We start from the raw sequence: 16,092 nt of genomic DNA on the forward strand, positions 1-16,092 counted from the left end.
CTCCAAGTCTGACTGGGACACGTGACTACCGAGATAGCAGAAGTGGTCGACAGCCTCCAGATAGTGATCTGCAGCCAAGATGCTGGGGGAATTTGGTGTAAGGTCTGGTTTTGGTTGGAGGAGGACCTTGTCTTATCAGCATTCACACATAGAAGTAGGGCTCGATAGATTCCTTCCAACAGGTCAGCTGCACTCGACAGGCCACTGCATCAGAATGCTGAACACTCGCTTCCAAAGAGCATTCTCTACTCCTAACTCATGACTGGTGAAAGATCGCAGGGTGGCCAGGGGAAGTGTTTTGAAGATATCCTAAAAGCCTCCTTGAAGAAGATTGGCTTTGACCTCAACAGCTGGGGAAAGTGCATTGAATCGCCCAGGATGCTTCACCAACGGGTAGCTGGTTTTGAAGGAGGGCAGATGACGAAGGCATAAGATGCGAGATCAAGAAGAAAGCTCAAGATGTGCAACCCCTCATCAACCATGGACTGACTAATTAATGACTGACTTCTGATATGGAATGTGGGCTTTCTTTCCCCTCTTAATGCTGTTTCTCTCTTAGCCTTTTACTTCCCCTTTTCCACCTCCTCTACCTTGCACTGACTTCACCCCATCTCTTACAGCCTCTTACGAACATATGAATAAGTGTCAAGAGTAGGCCATTCAGCCCCTTGAGCCTGCTCCGCCATTTAATAAGATCATGGCCGATCTGATTGTAACCTGAAATCTACATCCCACCTACCACGATAACCTTTCACCCCCTTGCTTAGCAAGGATCTATCTACCTGTCTTAAAAATATTCAAAGACTCTGCTGCCACCACCTTTTCAGGAAGAGAGTTCTAAAGACTCACAACCCTCTGCGTGAAAAAATTTCGCCTCATCTCCATTTTAAATGGGCGACCCTTATTTTTAAACAGTGACTCCTAGTTCTAGATTCTCCCACAAGAGGAAACATCCTCTCCACATCCACCCTGTCATGACCCCTCAGGATCTTATGTTTCAATCAAGTTCAATTAATCTTCTAAACTCCAGCAGATACAAGCCTAGTCTGTCCAACCTTTCCTCATAAGGCAACCCACCTATTCCAGGTATTAGTCTGGTAAACCTTCTCTGAACTGCTTCGAACTCATTTACATCCTTCCTTAAATAAGGTGACCAATACTGTACACAGTACTCCAAATGTGGTCTTACCAATGCCTTGTATAACTGAAGCATAACCTCCCTAGTTTTGTTTCAATTTCCCTCGCAATACATGATAATATTCTATTAGCTTTCCTCATTACTTGTTTAAACCTGCATAGTAGCCTGTTGTGATTCATGCACTAGGACACTTAGATCCCCCGGCAGCTCAGAGCTCTGCAATCTCTCACCATTTAGATAATATGCTTCTCTTTTATTCTTCCTGCCAAAATGGACAAATTCACACTTTCCCACATTATACTCCATTTGCCCACTCACTTAACTTATCTATATCTCTTTGTAGCCTCCTTATGTCTTCTTCACAAATTATTTCCCTACCTATATTGTGTCATCAGCAAATTTGGCAACCATCCCACCCATTCCTTCATTCAAGTCATTTATATTAATTGTAAAAAGTTGAGGTCTCAGTACACCACTTGTTACATCTTGCCGACCTGGAAAAGACCCATTTATGTCTATTCTCTGCTTCATGTTAGCCAGCCAATCTTCTATCCATGCCAATATGTTACCCCATACCATAAGCTTTTATTTTCTGCAATAACTTTTGATGTGGCACTTTATCAAATGCCTCCTGGAAATCTAAGTACCGTACATCCATCCATTCCCCTTTATCCACAGCACCTGTTACTTCCTCAAAGAACTCCAATAAGTTAGTTAAACACAATTTCCCTTTCACAAAACCATGCTGACACTGCCTGATGACCTTGAGCTTATCCAAGTGCCCTGCTATAACTTATTTAATAATAACTTCTAACATTTTCCCTATGCCAGATGCTAAGCTAACTGGTATGTATTTTCCCAATTTCTGTCTCCCTCCCTTTTTGAATAATGGAGTTACATTTGCTATCTTCCAATCTAATGGGACCTTCCCCAAATATAAGGAGTTTTGAAAAATTAAAACCAATGCATCAACTATCTCACCAGACACTTCTTTTAAGGCCCTGGGATAAACTCCATCAGGACCTGGGCTCTTGTCAGCCCGCAGCTTCAACAAAACCCTGACTTACTCTCTCTCTCCCTGCAATCTAGGACTCTCTGGCAAGCATCCTCCTTGCTCTGAGGATCCACCAAAGAATAGGGCCGCCAACCCTCCAGGATTGGTCTACAGCCTCCAGGAATCAAAGATCAATCATCAGGACATTACTGTGGGCAACCTTGGAGAAAAATCATCAGGATATTTAAAAAAGATTGTTCTCTGCCATTTTATTTGAACTTTCTCTTTACCAAATATAAAAAGTTATTTGGTAGCACAGAACTTGAGTGTTGCTGAGAGAAGAAACTTTTTTGTCAAAGCTTTTTGTCTTGCACTCATCAGGACAATTCGCAAGAATGCCAAATGTAAAGGGAACAATTTATTGTATATGAGAAGAGTGTGACTGAATGGCAAGTGGACCCTAAATGATAGAGACATTACCAAGGAGAATCCACCAGTTGATGGTGACTGACAGTTAACTGCCAAGTATTATTTGCAATTTTAAACCAGGCAGCTTAACTCTCATTGTTCAAAGCATTGCCCTTAAGAACCAACCAGCAACACTCAAAAGTTAAAGCATTGGAAATAGGGGAGAAAAGGCTGCTTGGCTGACAGTCAAGCATCATCCATTTGGGTAATGAGTCTTTTTTTTTTCCAGCTGGCACAGGAAGGCCGTACATCACAAGGATGGATGCGTAGGCCGACTAATGGCTGGAGCGTGAGGGGGGTGACTCATGCGACGAAACCTCCAGGAATATGTTCAGTCACAGTTAGCAACCCAAAAGAAGAAGGGTGGGGCAAGCCTTTAATCCCTGTGCCAAGGAGAGGCTGCAGTCACTGTGGAGCCAATGGTGGCAAACTCCAGTTGGGACTTTAACCATCTTCACTTCATGCAGACTATATATATATACACATACGTGTGTGTGTGTGTGTGTGAAACGTCCTTATAAAATCAACTTACCCGGCCCCTCTCTCACACCCACCTACGCACCAGCCGCATTCAAACCTCAACCGCCTACCGCGAGCGCCCAGCACGTGACCAACCACCGTACCCGCTATCGCCAAACCCAGCGGTGCGCATGCGTAGCCGGTGGCGCGCGCGCGCGCGCGCTCCCCGGGGCTGACGAAGCGCGCACGCCCTCGCGGCTCTCGTGCGCGCGGACGCGCCCGCTCGCCCATCCCTACCGAAGCTTCGCCACGGCGCAGGCGGCGGGCTTTGGCGCCTTGTTGCATTCAGGATGGTAGGAGCCATCCGAGTGGCTTTTTGGTTAACGTTTCATCTACGTTCAGGTTGCATTAATTTCTAAGAAAGTCATGCTAGACCTGGGATATAATAAACCAAAGGAGAGGGGGGAAACACACGTTTGGGCGCGTGTCTCTTGCTGAAAACCCTAATGAGAGGAAATTAAACGAAAAGTCTTGCATTTATAAGATGTTTTTGCAGCCAAAGAAGTGCTTTCAAAGTGTAGTCGCTTGTAATGTCAGAAACATGGCAGTCAATTTGTGCATAGCAAGCTCCCACAAGGTGAGAATAGCCAGATAATTAGTTTTCTTTCACGGGAAGTGGGCGTTGATTGAAAGGCCAGTATTAGTTATCCATCCTTAATTGCCCTTGAAATGAGTGACTTGCTAGGCCATTTCAGAGGGCAGACCCTCTGGAGTCATGTGTAGACCAAACCAGGTAAGGATGGCAAACTTCCTTCTGCAGTAATTATGCTTTTATTTAGTGTGTTATGTACCTTTAAAACTAATACTTGTTAAGGAAGATTACATGATCTGTATCATGTAGCAGTCAGTGTAGAGTTAGAGTTGAAAGCACACGTGTAGTTGCTGCTGAGCATATTGTAAATAAACTGAATGCTTCTACTCAAGAAGTGTATGCAGATCAACTCTATCACTAATAGTACAACTCGGCCACCCTGCAACAAACTGGCGACAAGGATAAAATAGAGTTGAACAGAAGAAATCGGCACTGTACCTTACCCAGTGATTGTAAGTAGCAAGCTCTTAGAGTTGAAGAAGTTATCCTCTCTCAAAATGCCGCAATTTGGGAGAATTGATCCTTTTGAAACAACCATAGACAATTGTTCTTAATACTTAGAATACCTCACATTCTTTTTCAAGCGAACAAGATTACAGGGGAAGAGAAGAGGCAAGTGCTCTTGAGTACTTGTAGGAGCAAAACCTACAGCTTGATTTGAAGTTTGACAGCACCCAGTGCCCCAGATTCGAAGAATTTTGATGAATTGGTGGACCTCGTGAAGGGTCACTTTCAATCTAAGTTCTCAGTCACGATGCAGAGGTTCTGGTTTAGTTCATGAAATAGAGCCCCAGGTGAGAGAATTGCATGCTATATGGCAAATTTGAAGCAGTTAACGGAACATTATGAGTTTGGTATGACTCTGAACGACATGGTCAGAGATATTTAGTGTGTGGTGTGAAAGAAGACACTATTCAGAAAAGATTATTGTCTGAAGTGGATTTGGGTTTCACGAAGGTGCTAGAGATGGTGCTGACCATGGAAAGCATAGTAAGAGGTTCAAAAGCAATACAGGATGCGCAAAATGGCACCGTCCTGCACATCAGGCGGGAAACCTCAGCCGAAAGTGACACGAAAACACAAGACTCTGCAAAGAAGTGGAAAACAGCCCCCGTTAGCCAAAGAATAAAGAAAAATAACTTAGCAGTGAACTCAAAGAATAATTTTAATAGAGGTGGAAACAAGCAGTCATTTAGCAATTGGCAGCTTAAAAAAATCAAATGTTATTATTGGCATAGAAATGGACATGTGATCAGACAATGCAAGGAAAGATTCAAGTAGGCTTGTAAACAAAAGAAGAAGCCCAATGAAATCTACAATGTAGAAGAGCCTGAAACAACAAATTCAAACGTTTACTTGTTGTTTAATCTGAAAGTTGGAAAGACAGAATCAATATTTGTCACAGTGAAAATAAATGGCAAACCTGTTAGAATGGAAGTGGACACAGGAGCTTCCACTACAGTAATTGGGGAACATACCTTCAGGTATTTGAATAAGGGTGAACATCAATTAAGTTTTGAACAAACAGCTGCCGAGTTAAAAACATAACAAGTGAAAGGCATAAGCAAAGTAACTGTCCATTATGGAAGACAATCGACAAAGCTGGTGGTAGCAGGTGAAGGACCAAGCCTTTTGGAGCAAAACTGGTTAAAGGAGAATAAGTTAGAATGGGCTGAAATTTTCCAGTTGAGAGCAAGTGGGCAACCAGAGCTACTTAGAAATTACGTCACCATCCTCAAGGACGAATTGGGGAAAATCCAGGGCCTGCAGGCAAAGATTCATGTGGACCCGGAAGCAACCCCTTGCTTTATGAAGGCGATACTGGTGCCCTATTCCCAGCGAGAAAAAGTCAACATTGAACTGAACAGACTAGATAAACTGGGCGTTGCACAACCTGTTCAGTTCTCAGAATGGGCAGCACCCATAGTCCCCTTCCTTATGCTCAACCAAAGCATCTGAATTTGTGGAAACTACAAACTGACGGTTAGTAAAGTAGTTAAGCTAGACAGGCACCCCATTCCAAAAATCGAAGACCTGTATGCCAAGCTGCTAGGAAGGGCAACGTACACAAAGCTTGACACGAGTTATGCCTATCAACGGGAATTTGTCACAATTAATACCCACAAAAGGGTTGTACCAATATACATCATTGCCTTTCAGTGTCTCCTCCACTTGTACCATCTTTCAGAAAACAATGGAAAGCTTACTGCAGGGACTGCCCCAGGTTGGAGTCTATATAGACGGTGTATTGTTGATAGGATTCACTGAAATTCTATTTGGCAAACTTAGAAGAAGTCTTAAAATGTTTCTTGCAAGCTGGAGTGTGTTTAAAAAAAGAGAAGTGCACATTCCAAGCAAGGGAGGTAATCTATTTGGGTCACTGGGTAGATTCACAGGGCCTCCACCCACTTGAGGAGAAAGTGGAGTCATAAGAGAGGCACCTGTGCCAAAGAACACTTCAGAGCTTAAATTGTTCCTAGGAATGATCAACCATTATGAGTGGTTTTTACCCAATTTGCCTACAGTGCTGGCCCCCCTGCATTCTCTACTTAAAAAGAACTAACATTGGTCTTGGGAGGCACCCCAGAAAGAAACTTTCATAAAGGTGAAACTATACTTGCACTCATCCAATCTATTAGTGCATTATGACCGGAGGAAGGAGTTGCTGCTGACATGTTATACATATCCCTATGGAGTGGGAACAGTGCTCTCTCACTGGATGACGGCATGGAACAGCCAATAGGTCAGGTATCAAAACACTCACCACAGCGGAAAAGGGATACTTGCAGATAAAAAAAGGGATGATGTACATCATCTTTGGTGTCAAGAAATTTCATGAGTATGTACACAGCTGCCATTTTACAAACATTTCAAACCACAAACCATTGCTAGGGTTGTTTAGTGAGGACAAGGCTATACCACCCATAGCCTCAGCAAGAATACAATGAAGGGCCTTAATTCTTGCAGCATACAAATACACTTTCGTACATAAGCCTGGCAATCAAATTGCAAATGTTGATGCCCTTAATTATTTGCCTTTACAAGAAAACGATGAGCATGTCCCAGTTCCACAGGAACTTGTTTTACTGTTAACTTTCTTAAGTTCCTCACCCGTATGTGCTCGACAGATCAGAGACTGGACAAGTTGAGACCCAGTCCTATCTCAAGCACGAAAACAAGTGCTATGTGGTTGGTCACAGGAGCCCGTACCTGACAAAATGAAACCGTACTGCAACAGAAAACCTGAAATAACCAGTCAGGATGGCATCTTATTGTGGGGAGCACGAGTGATAGTTCCCCCAAAGGGAAGGGAACCACTTTTAATTGAACTAAACAGTGCCCATCCAGGAATTTCCCGAATGAAGCCTATAGCTCGCAGCTATCTATGGTGGCCTGGGATGGATGGTGAAAGAGAGTTTAGTAAAGCACTGTATGCAATGTCAGCAACTGCAAAAGTTGCCAGTGACAGCTCCATTTCACCCTTGGGAATGGCCGGATAGACCCTGGGTGCGGTTATCACATTGATTACATTGGACTGTTCCTGGGGACAACATTTCTGCTCATTGTTGAAACCCATTCAAAATGGTTGGATGTATATGAGGCGAAGTCACCAATGTCGGCCACTGTAATTGAGGAACTACCTCAGAGTTTTGCCATTCATGGACTACAAGAAGTAGTCATTTATGATAACGGCACAGCATTTACAAGTGCTGAGTTTCAATGGTTTATCAGCCTCAGCGGTATCACTCATGTGAAAACCACACCGTGCCACCCTACCTCAAATGGACTGGCCGAGAGGGTGTTTCAAACGTTCAAGGCAGGCATGAAAAGGCTAACTGGTGATTCCTTGGCAACCAAGCCAGCACGCTTTCCTTTTTATTACAGGACCACCCCTCACAGAACAACAGGTGTCTCACCTGCGAAGTTATTGTTGAAACACCATCTCAGGACGAGATTGAGCTTAATAATGCCGAATTTCGAGGGAAAGGTGGAAAGGAGTCAAGGAAGCCAGAAAACCAGACATGACTGGCACTGTTGTGAGAGGGAATTTACCATGGGAGAGCCAGTATATGTGAAAAATTTCTTGGAAGGACCAAAGTGGTTACCAGGTGAAATAGGTGCAGTGACTGGACCTCTAACTCACCACGTGGAGGTGAAAGGTTGGATCATCTGTACACATGTGGACCATTTAAGGAAGAGAGAGTCAAATCACCAAGATTTGGTTCCACCAGTGATCATGACCAGGTCTGCGGTTCCTGGTGAGGATATTAAAGCCAGGACTGATATGCCTGATGTTCCTGTAAGAGATGAAGATACAGAACTGCAAGCGCCCATCAAAGCACCTGATGTTCAGGCAACTCCAGAAAAGGGGGTTCCTGACAAAGAACCTGAAGTTGTGGAGCTGCAACATTCCACACATACCAGGAAGCCACCTGAAAGACTGAACTTGTAAATTCCTGACCCGGTGTGAATATTATGTTGTCTTGTAAAATACATACTTGTAAATATAATACGTATAGCTGAGTTAAAGGGGAAGGAATGTAGTAATTATGGTTTTATTTAGTGTGTAATGTACCTTTAAGAATAATACTGATTAAGGATGATCTGCTGATCTGTAGAAACCAATAGGAGAGTAGCGCAGGCCACCTCAGCAGTCTGTGTAGAGTTAGAGTTGAAAGCACATGTGTAGTTGCTGCTGAGTGTATCAAAAGGGCTGAAATTTGCCCTCGTCAGGCTGGCGCGGGCGGGCCCAGATCGCGGGCAGGCCCGGGAGCAGTTGCGAAACCAACGATCGCCTGTGATCGGGCCCCGATAGCGATGTCACATTGGCTGGCCGCTTAACAGCCAGCCGGCATAAATCATGTGCTGCAACGCTGAGCGCTGGCGGGAGGAGGGCGAGCGCAGAAGTTTGCGCATGTGCACGGATGCGCACACTGAGAACTCCCTGAAGGCACAGAGCTGCTTCAGGGAGCGGAATATTTAGAACAGTACAAATTAGGATTTGAAAAATAAGTTGAACATGTCCCCTCATGTGACTCTGTCACATGAACAGGGGTGGCATAAATGAAATTTAAAACATTTTTATTTTATTTTTAATGCCCTTTGGAAACCTCATCCTGCCTGTGGATGAGGTTTCATAAAAAAAATCCAAAGTCTTCTTGGCCTTTTTGCCCACCTGCCAACCAAACGGTTGGACGGGCAGCAAAAAGTCCAATTTAATTATTTGTTTAAAGGCCTCAATAGGCCTCTTAATTGTTGGCGGATGCGCTGCTGCATCTCACGTGCACCTGCCAAGCGAAATATCTTGAAAATGCGTGATAACATCAGGACGCTCGCCGGACGTCATCGCGCACTATTTTACTCCCGTTCGGGTTGGGCCCACACCCACCCGATGACAGGAAAATTCTGCCCTTAATGTTTCCAACCAAGAAGTGTCTGCAGATCAACTCTATCACTAATAGTACAGCTCGGCCACCCTACAACACCTTCCCTAAAGGACATTCTTGAACCAGATTTTATTTTTTAAAACAATCAATGATAGCTTCAAGGTTGTGAACAGTCTGGCTCAGCCTCAGTCAATTCCCAGGGAGAGAGATGGATGGGTGGCTAGGGAATGAAGTTTCCCACGGGGACTTTGGCCTACCCAATATTTAATTGGAGGATAAAAGCAAAATACTGCGGATGCTGGAAATCTGAAATGAAAACAGAAAATGCTGGAAAAACTCAGTAGGTCTGGCAGCGTCTGTGGAGAGAGAAACAGAATTAATGTTTCGAGCCTCTATGACCCTTCCTCAGATGTGCCCCCCCTACCCCAATGCTACACTGCTGCGAAGGAATTCTCCAATGGACTGTGCATTTCTGGAGAAGCCAGGCTTGGAAGACACGCCTAGAAATGCAGAGCTGCGTCAGGCACAGAAAAGTAGAATAGGGGTGGCAATCTGACAGTGATTGCCACTTCAAGGTAGGTACGGGCAAATAAAACAGAGCAGTACCGTAAAACGAAACACCAATGGGCTAATGTTTGGAGCTAAGACGATTGATAACGAATTCGCGGAAAAAAAAATTGTTCAACGTAAACTCATATTCACAAAGTTTATAGATTTGATTTTAAATAACAGCTGCCATGCTCTTAGTAGTTGTTGGACAGTCTAAATAATGAATTACGGCCATTGTTACTTCACATATTCAGCATTGTTTCACAAACGGTGAGAATAAGCACCAATAACCAAGAATAGAACAGGATTAAAATTTTGAAGAAATTCACCATCTCATTTCATTGACTAAGCCACAGAAATATTTGTGTAAGTGATGCATGTTGGATTGAAATTTCACCTTGTGCTATTAAGAAGTGTATTAACATGTTTATGTGGAATTCCACTGCCAACAGTTTTAATGGTGTTAATCTTTGTGAACAGATTAGCATTTTTTTTCAAATACAAGCGCATTTTCTCAACTAACATTTCATACCATAGTTTCTAATCCAGAGACCTTCAAGTGTTGCATGTAGCTAGTTGTCCTGGGCCTACTGAATTATTTGTTATATGAAACCCTTTCATGCACAATATGGGACGCTGAAGACAAAACTTGAGTTTATATGACCAGGAGGTTTTACTGTTGTTTGTTGCTGTTCAGTGAATAACGTAGGATTACATAGGATATACGGCACATAAACAGAGCATTTAGCCCAACCAGTCCATGCCGGCGTTTATGCTCCACTCGAGCCTCCTCCCATCTTTTCTTATCTAAATCTACCATTATAACCCTCTATTCCCTTCTCCCTCAAATGCATGGTAGCTTCCCCATAAATGCATCCATACTATTGGCTTAAACCACTCCCTGCGGTAGCGAGTTCCACATTCTGTAAGACCCCTTCTGTGGTCTAAAGGTTCTTGTCTCTACTCTTGCTATCAATGGCACGCAATAATTTGGGATAGTGCTTCACTAAATGTGACACATTTTTATTAAATCTCTAAGCAATAGTGCATACTCATAACAGCACTGGATGCTTAGGAATCCCATGAACTAGGGTCCATCTCAGGTGGTCAGTCCTTCAACAGATCTCCCAGCGTGACTTTGGAGTAGCTGACCATGCATTCTACCGACTGCAGTAATAATGTCCTTGAGGGCTACGTCTTTATACACCTTCCTGAACCTGGCCTTTGGCATATAAGGTAATACCTTGAATCGGATCATCCGATTAGTTTATTAATCACATCTGGCCATCCAGGACCATGCCTACATGGTCACAGCAAGGTTAGTGTCTCCAGGTGCATGCCAACAATGGGTGTGATTATTATATCTTGGGGCAGAAAGAAGACCATTCACACATTCCCAACAATCTATCACCAGGTAGGGGGGGTGTGTGTGTGTCTGTCAAAATCTTCTCGATAGCTCCATTATCTTACCACCATGAGACAAACTCTGCCCACAGGACTCCACCACAACCAACTTATATTCATTAATGTGAAAGAAATAAAAGCACAGCATTGGTTTACAGTTCTCACCACATTCTGGGTAAAGAAGTTTCTTCCGAAATCCCCATTGGATTTCTTGGTGACTATCTTATATTGTTGACCTCTAGTTCTGCTCTTACCCACAAGAAGAAACATTCTCTTTGTATCCACCCTATCAAAACCTTTAACAAAAACAAAAATTGCTGGAAAAACTCAGTAGGCCTGACAGCATCTGTGGAGAGAAAGATGGAGTCAACATTTCGAATCCGTATGACTCTCCTTCGTTCTAAAGAAGAGTCATATGGACTCGAAACGTTAACTCTGTCTTTCTCTCTTCAGACGCTGTCAGACCTGCTAAGTTTTTCCAGCAATTTTTGTTTCAGATTTCCAGCATCCGCAGTATTTTGCTTCTATCAAAATCTTTCATAGTTTTAAAGACACCTATTAGGTCAGCCTTCCAGCCTTTTTTCAAGAGAAAAGATACCCAGTTTGTCAACCCTTTCCTGATGTATATACCCACAAATTTCTAGTATCATCTTTGTAAATCTTCCCTGTTGCTTCCCCTGTGCCTCTATATCCTTTTTATAATATGGCGACCAGAAAAATGTGTGGTTTAACCAAAGTTTGATACGGGTTTAGCAAACTTCATTACTTTTCAATTCTATCTAGAAATAAAGCCTTGTGCTTGCTTTGCTTTTGTTTACTGGCCTTGCTCACCTGTGGCACAACTTTTAGTGATTGGTGTAGTTATGCTACAAGATCCCTTTGTTCCTATACTCCACCAGGACTTGCAACTTCCAAGTAATAAGTGACCCCCCTATTCTTCCTACCAAAATATACTACCTCACATTTATCTGTGTTGAACTTCATTTGCCAATTATTCTGCAACTTTATTAATGTCCTCCTTTAATTTGTTGTAGTCTTCCTTAGCATTGATAATCCCTCAGCCAATTCAGTGCCATCTGAAAAATTATGGACCAAATTGTTCATGAAAATTGTGAACAGCAGTTAATTGTCCCAGCACTGATCCTGGCGGAACAACATTTGCTTCTCGAGTAACTATTCTTTACTCCCACTTTGTGCTTCTTATCGTGCAACTGACTTGCAATCCGTTCTGCCACTTTTCTCCTGACTCCACATTCTCTGACCTTATTTATCAGTCTACTATGTTTGCTATGTAACAATATTAGTCATGTAACATATTTTAGACAATTGCACTGCCTTATTGAGAACTCAGCAAAAGATTATTCAAACTTCCTGTTGGATGTTTTAATATTAATTGCTAAGCAAGTGCCACTTGATAGCACTGATGATGACCTCTTCCATACTGATGATCGGGAGTAGACTGATGGGGCGGTAATTGGCCGGATTGGATTTACCCTGCTCACTGACGCTTAGTTTGGATTCCGCCAGGGTCACTAAGCTCCTGACCTCATTACAGCCTTGGTTCAAGCATGGACAAAAAGCTGAACTCCAGAGATCAGGTGAGAGTGACATCAAGGCTGCATTTGACCGAGTGTGGCATTAATCTAACCATTGGCCTTGACATTCAATGGCATTACCATCATTGAATCCCTCACTATCAACATCCTGGGGGTTACCATTTACCAGAAATTGAATTGGACTAGCCATATAAACACTATAAACACTGGTTACAAGGGCAGGTCAGAAGCTAGGGGCAGCATTTTGCCCCTGTTAGTGGGGGTCGTGCGGGAGCGGGCGTGAGCGAGTGAGTTCCCGATCGGCGCCCTTGGTCGGGGACACAATGCCATTTTACATGGGTGGGCCAATTAAGGCCTGCCCAGCGTGATGTCCGCCCAGAAGTGCTGTGTGCTCCCTGTGTGGGTGGGGGAATTCCCTGAGCAGGTCTGTGCGCTCTTTCACTGCCTCAGGGAGATTAGTTGAACTTTTATCAAAGGTAAGAAAATTTTTTCCTGACATGTTACCTCATGTGGCACTGTCACATGAGCTGGGACATGTCCATTACTTTTATTTAAAAATTTCCGGAACGTTTAGCACAGTGGTAGTGCCACACAACACGATGGAGGGTATTCTCAATGTGAAGACAGGACTTTGTCTCCAAAAGGACTGTGCAGTGGTCACTCCTATGATACTGTTGTGGACAGATGCATCTGAGACAGGCAGTTTGGTGAGGATGAGGTCAAGAATATTATTCCCTCTTGTTGGTTCCCCTCACCACCTGCTGCAGATCCAGTCTAGTAGCTATGTGCTTTAGAACTCGACCAGCTGAGACTGTAATGGTGCTACTGAGCCACTCTTGGTGGTGGACATCCTTGACTCCACCCAGAGCACATCCTGTGCCCTTGTCATCCTCAGTTCTTCCTCCAAGTGATGTTCAACATGGAGTACTGATTCATCAGCTGGGGGGGGGGGGGGGGGGGGTGGAGGTGGTGGGGGGTGTAAATAGTAATCAGCAGGAAGTTCCCTTGCCCATGTTTGACCTGGTACCATGAGACTTCATGGGATCCTGAGTCGATGTTGAGGCAAGTTCCTCCCAACGGTATACCACTGTGCCGCCATCTCTGCTGGGTCCGTCCTGCTGGTGGGACAGGACGTACCCAGGGATGGTGATGGCGGTTTCTGGGACATTATCTGTAGGATATGATTCCGTAAGTTTGATTATGTCAGGCTGGTGCTTGTCTCGTCTGTGAGACAGCTCTCCCAATTTTGGCACAAACCCCACCCACCCAGATGCTAGGATTAACAAGGCTGAGTTTGCCATTGTTGTTTCCAGTGCCTAGGTCAATGGCGGGTGACCCGTTGGTTTCATTCCTTTGAGATTTTTTAGCTTTGATATAACTGATAGGCCATTTCATAGGGCAGTTAAGAGTCAACCACATTGCTGTGGATCTGGAGTCACGTGTAGGCCAGACCAGTAAGGACAACAGATTTCCTTCTCTAAAGAGCATTAGTGAACCAGATGGGTTTTTACGATCTTTTAATTCCAGATTTTTGTTGAATTCAAATTTCACCCTCTGCTGTGATGGGATTCGAACCCTGGTCCCCAGAACTTTACCCTGAGTTGCTGGAATACTAATCCAGCACAATGCCACCATCATTGTTGTGGTTCCATTTTTTATTGAAAAAATTTAGTTCAACTTGTCCTCAATATATCTCAATACTTACTGGAACTACAATTCTTAGCGTTCAGTAAAAACTATTGTCTGTGTATTCTGACCTGAATTCTATAATTGGCAAATATATATCTGTGTTCATTTTTGCAGTTAAGTTGTGATTCATTTAAATTTTATCTTATTTTTAGCTCATTTTATGCCCTGTCCCAAATATTACCAAACTCCCAGTCCCTTTTTCCATCCATCATAATTTATGTACTCAAGTTTTGGTCATTACTATTTTTGAGCAAAACAACACGTTTTAATAAAAAAATTTTCATCCAGAAATACAATTCCTGTAAAATGCCACAAAGTTTTATTTAACAATCCTATAGATGAAAAGTATTAGAAATAAAAAATTGTGTAGTTGGATGCCATCAGGTTTCAAATTTCATCACCGTATCCCTCTATAAAGTATTCATCATGCAGATGGAAGTATTAATTTCTGATTAAATATGCCTCCACCCTGTCTCAGTCTCTCATCCATTATAGTGTGCTTGGTAGCCTTAATGTTTTGTACATGGTTCCAGTTATCTGGTACCTTCAGTCTAAGGTAGCATTTATTGATCTTCATACCTGCCATCACTGTTTGGACCTTAAATCTCTAAACCATCTTCAGCAAGTGGAGGTTCTCCTTCCATTCTTGGCAATGGCTCTTCGACTGTACTCAGTTATAAAGGTACAGGTGGCCTCTGCTAGTGCCTAATACAGTAATGATTGTGTGAATGTCCTCTCATCCCATCTCTGGTGCACGAGTGCCCTGGAGTCCAGATGGTTCAGTGGAGAAGGCACAAGAATACCAAGAGCTTGCTAAGTCAATAGTATAGGGGAATCCAAATTACTGTCTACGTTTAAGTAAAGCAAGAGATGATTATTAATATCCAAATGGCGGGTTGATGCTTACCACAGGTTCCAGATTTTATCCAGTAAGGTGCGCAAGAAAGCAGAAGATGAAGACACTATTACATTCGCTGTCAGTTACTCTTATTTTGCTTCTATTCAACAACAATTTCTTTAGGCCATGTCAACACATCAATCTCCGTGACCACCATATCTGATGATTAATGAAGAGTGAAATTGTACAGGGCATAAAACTGGTGTCATATTTGAAGCCCTGTAGGTTAGAATTGGGGCTTAAATCCGTCAAAAGATGCTGTGAAACTTGATGTTGAATTCAGTTATTTACAGTAGTAATGAAACTTGTAAACTGATATTTGTCCTTTATTTACTTAAAGACCCAATGCCCTTGTCTGGGTTTCATAAGCAAAATCATGCAATCGCTTATTAAGCAGAACCATCCTTTTAATACTGCTGACCCGCAGTAGTGCAGCTGCAGAGAACTCAAATGTCATTATTTCTTGTGCACAGACACATGCAGACACACCAAGGGGGATTTTATGGAGCCTGCAAGAGTGAGAAACCCACCGTGATGGGTGACTGAATTAGGTGGCAGCCAAAATTTTGATTTCCTGATGGCAGGTTGAGATGCTGAGATTAAGTCAGCGGAGTGGTAGCAACATGTGCCTCATGCTGGCCTGTAGGGGGTTCATACTTGTAATTCACTTGCATGCATTGAATACTCATTAGCGTGAAATGCTTTATATTTACATCTCTTCGAGATAAATCCAGCGGTGCACGAGAATCCTGTGGCACCCGGTTCATGCTCATTTAAAGATGTTATGTACAGTCAGCTTTGTGTAGTCGTGTTTAAGTTCAATTGTTTTCTTTGCTGAATCCTGTAACATGAGGGTAACAGGAGAATGACAGCTTGCATGGAGGCTCAGAGCAGTAAG

This window comes from Carcharodon carcharias, chromosome 34 (assembly GCF_017639515.1).
Source record: "Carcharodon carcharias isolate sCarCar2 chromosome 34, sCarCar2.pri, whole genome shotgun sequence".
Taxonomy (NCBI): domain Eukaryota; kingdom Metazoa; phylum Chordata; class Chondrichthyes; order Lamniformes; family Lamnidae; genus Carcharodon; species Carcharodon carcharias.